The sequence below is a fragment of the Buceros rhinoceros genome, unplaced genomic scaffold (genome assembly GCF_000710305.1).
Source record: "Buceros rhinoceros silvestris isolate BGI_N320 unplaced genomic scaffold, ASM71030v1 scaffold3439, whole genome shotgun sequence".
Classification (NCBI taxonomy): domain Eukaryota; kingdom Metazoa; phylum Chordata; class Aves; order Bucerotiformes; family Bucerotidae; genus Buceros; species Buceros rhinoceros.
In genome coordinates this window covers 223794-227610 of record NW_010429632.1, presented here as the reverse complement: position 1 = coordinate 227610, position 3817 = coordinate 223794, and positions in this window count along the sequence as shown.

Here is a 3817-nt window from a genome sequence, read left to right as displayed (position 1 = left end):
AGTCATCTCACACAACAGCAGATGCTTCAGTTTCCAAGAGATAGTTTGAGCTGATGTGTTTAATTTAGGGGAAAGAAGCAATTAACTAGCAGGAAAAGTTTGCTTCTGCTGTGGGAAGGCGTACTGCTGGGTGGTGATGGAGAGGTCCCTTTTCCAGAAAAGGCCTTGAGGAAAGTAGGAGGAGACACAGAGAGAGCAGCCGTCTGTGTTTGGGGGGCCTCTTGTCAGCTCCTCCCAGGTGGAGTCCGGGGATAATACTGGGCACAGACTAGGAAGTCTCATGTGGTGCTATTAACGCTCGTGAGAAGTGTTAGTGGAATTAAATAGGAGTTTTGCTGTGCTAGGAGAGAGTTTACCTCGTATGTGGAAATACTGTATTTCTTCCAAAGCGATGCTTATTTTTTTTTAAATTGTATTTTTATTCTTCATTTTACTTTGGAAGCAGACACAGCCCCGGGATCAAACACTACAACAGGCTAATTCAGAACAAAAAAAATCCCCCGTCACTTAAGCATGTGAAAGCTGCATACTAATAAGAATATAAACCGGAAGGTCAGGTACACCCCTAACACAGTTTTTGTAGAGCTCCTCTACCAGACTCAAACCAACCGCTTGTTGGCAGTGAGTGTTCTGTCTGAGGTGTAAAATAATTAACCTTGTCCGATTTTCATAGCTTTTACTACTTGAGTGTAAAACCGGAAGGTCAGATTCCCCTGCTATAGATCCCTGCTGTAATGGCTCTGTTACTGTTTTGAATACACGGTGTAGCTCTGTTTCTTGGCAAAACACCCATATTAAACCTTACCTTTACAGATAAGTTCTGGTTTGTTTGCTGAGCTACAGCTCAGTAAAGACAAAGACACAACATTCTGGCTATTTATAAATCTGCCTGCATTTATAATTTTGTTTATTCCATATTGCTTGAACTCATTGTCGAAATTGAACATGTGGTGGAAACCCAGGAAATGTGCTGTGAGTAATTATTTTTCAGTTGTTTTTTTCTTTTTTTTTTTTGATGCTGCAGCCCAAGTGGGGATGTGCAGTTATTTGTTTTCATTTAGATTATATTTAATTTTGCCAGTGTCAAGGAGAAAAATAGAAAGAGAAAACATATGAAGAAGTGAACTGCATTTGCAGGATGCTGTGATCCCAGCACACCAGAGCTGAACATGGTGTGTGCCTGCAGTCTAGCCCCGAGTTCTCACCTGATGAAAGCTCATTGCAATGTGGTGTGAAGGCACCAGGGACAGCTTTCTGCTCCAAGAATTAGTTCCAGGTCTGCGGGGCTGAGCCGAGGGGCATCAGTGCTCAAAGCGTGAATGCTGGGGGTTGCTGCCTGCTCCTTTCCCCACCTTGCAAAAGCTGGTGGAGCAGGAACAGCTCACCCAGGCTTCTCTCTGCCAGAGGCTGCCTGCATGCCACCCTTCGAAGCGCTGCACTGAGTGCCTTCTGCTCCCTAGGTTATTTCTCATCTTTATACGCCTCTGTGTAAAAGAATCATGATGGCATGTGGAGATTTCTGTGCCATGCAAATGGGAGTCAGGATTTGCACCAGCAGAGGCAGGATTAATGTATAAGAAACAGATGTCTGGCTGTGTTTCCTTCACTTCAAGTCTGCCAGTTGTTTGGATCTGTGCTATGGAATTTATAGTCAAAGGTGTTATTTTAATATCAGCGCTAGATAAATAACGAGCATGAGTGTGGTATCACCATCCTGCTGTCAGTTTGGGCTCTCTTTCTACCCAGATAGCTTTCTTGTACTTTCAGGCTGTTTCTGGACTCTGCACCACACAGGTATATTAATTGCCTGTACGTGTTCGCACTTTGAATCCCATATGCCGTGGCTCTGTCTGGGCCCCTGTTTGAAGCTCTCATTCATTCCTCTGACGAGGTTTTCCATGTGTAGAGAGCAGTCTGAAAGCCATTTCTAAGAGCCAGTATCTGTTGCTGTTACCCGTATCAGAGCTGAATTTGTCCCCAGACCTGAGGTTGCAGAGCTGCTCAGCAAGAGAATAACTGTTTTTGTAACAGTACCCTGCCTTGAAGACTTGGGTTTTGATATGAGGCCGGATCGACAGACCCTATTGCTGTGCCGACAACCAGACCCGGGTGGTTTAGGTTACTGTGAACGAGGTAGAGCATTTTGTTTCTAGCTTGGGAGTTCAAATCCACATTAAAGCTCTAGACCAAAATAAATTGTCAATTCACTCTGAGCTCAAAGTTCTCCATTCGAGAACCTGTGGCACCCTTGACATTTGTGTATTAGCAGGCAAATGGTCCCAGGGGGTGACTGTGCTGCTAGGCTCGACTCCTTCACAAAAGCACTGAGGTGTGTTGTGGAGCTTTTTAATTTATCTTTTAGAAGAACCAACCGTTGTGTTTAGGTGGAAGAAAACCTTCTATCTTTCTCACAAAATATGACAGGTGACAAGATGTTAACACCCTACTTACTCTTCGAAAACTTTTACTGCTGTAACTGTGCTGATGTAGTTAAAATGGGAAAACAAACCCAGCTGCAGTACTGTTGCTGTCAGTGTAGGAGTGCTAACATCTTTAGCTCATTCCATGTCAGAACAATATCAGCAGAAACTTCATTTAAACTAGAGTTTTACAAGTCAAACCACGCTGATTAACAAACCAACACAAAAAGAGAAAAGAAGAAAAGCATCAGACTTCCTGGAATAGTTGTACTGGTAATACTTTATAGTGTAGCTAAGGAGAATTTTGCATGTGACCCTTCCCCTCATCCATCTATGGAATTATTCCAATTAAAATTAATCCATGCAACTCAGGTTTCAAATGCGTATAATAAAGTATTTACAAAGTAGTTGCTGAGATGTATGTAGAATTCATTGGGTAGATAGTTTCAAATTAGTCAGCCCTGAGAAATGACTGTGCTCATGGAAAATTCTGTGAGCTGGAAATCAAGGAAAAATGTTAAAATGAATGATAAATTCTGCCAGTTCTTATTAAAATATTATACCTGGAAAGCTCTCCTGTGCGGTTCCAGTTCGTAGCATGGGTGGCCGGTTTCTGTAAGAGCTGTAGAGACAAGCTCAGCGCTGTGGTTAATGGATCTGAAGTTTACCTTTGTTCTGTAACGCTATCCTAGTCATCAGAAACCCTGTCCTTTTTTTCTTCTCCTTTCAACTTTTTCGAATAATTAAATGGGTCAGGTCTCTACAGGGTGCTGGCTGCATGGCAGCTATAAATATTGCAGAGGGCAGCCCGGAGCTTCCATCCATCACTGGCCTCTGCTGGGAGGAAGGCGAACTGCTCGACTATTTGTCAAAGGCAGGATTTCTCTGAGTAACCTGAAGCAGTCTGGTGTGTTGCTCTTGTAAGTCAAGGCCAGCTCTAGGTTTAACTCTCATAAGTTCATTGAAAAAGCTAATCCTACACTACTGAAATGGAGATTTAATTTCAGCTCAGTGGTCCTGGGCCGTGCTTTGGGACAGAGAGCTCTGTCCCAGAGAGAGCTGAATTTGGTGGTGTGTGAAATTCTGCATGGCCACCACACACAGTCGATCAGCCGGCATGAAATCCAATTTGGTCATGGATTTATGACAGTAGCTCAAAAGTCTAACTCAGCTGAACGTTGACTGTGGTCAGCAAGGAGCAGGAGCTTGGACCTCAGAAAGGGAATTACAAGCTAGCCCAGTCTTACCATTTATACACTGGGATTATAAACAAATAAATGAGGTAGTGATAGCTCTACTTTACTCACTCAAGGAGTGAACTGGGTCATAACATTCTTTGTCATGTATTACCTACCTTCTCAAACAAAACTTCTGTGTAAATGTTACATTCTTAACTT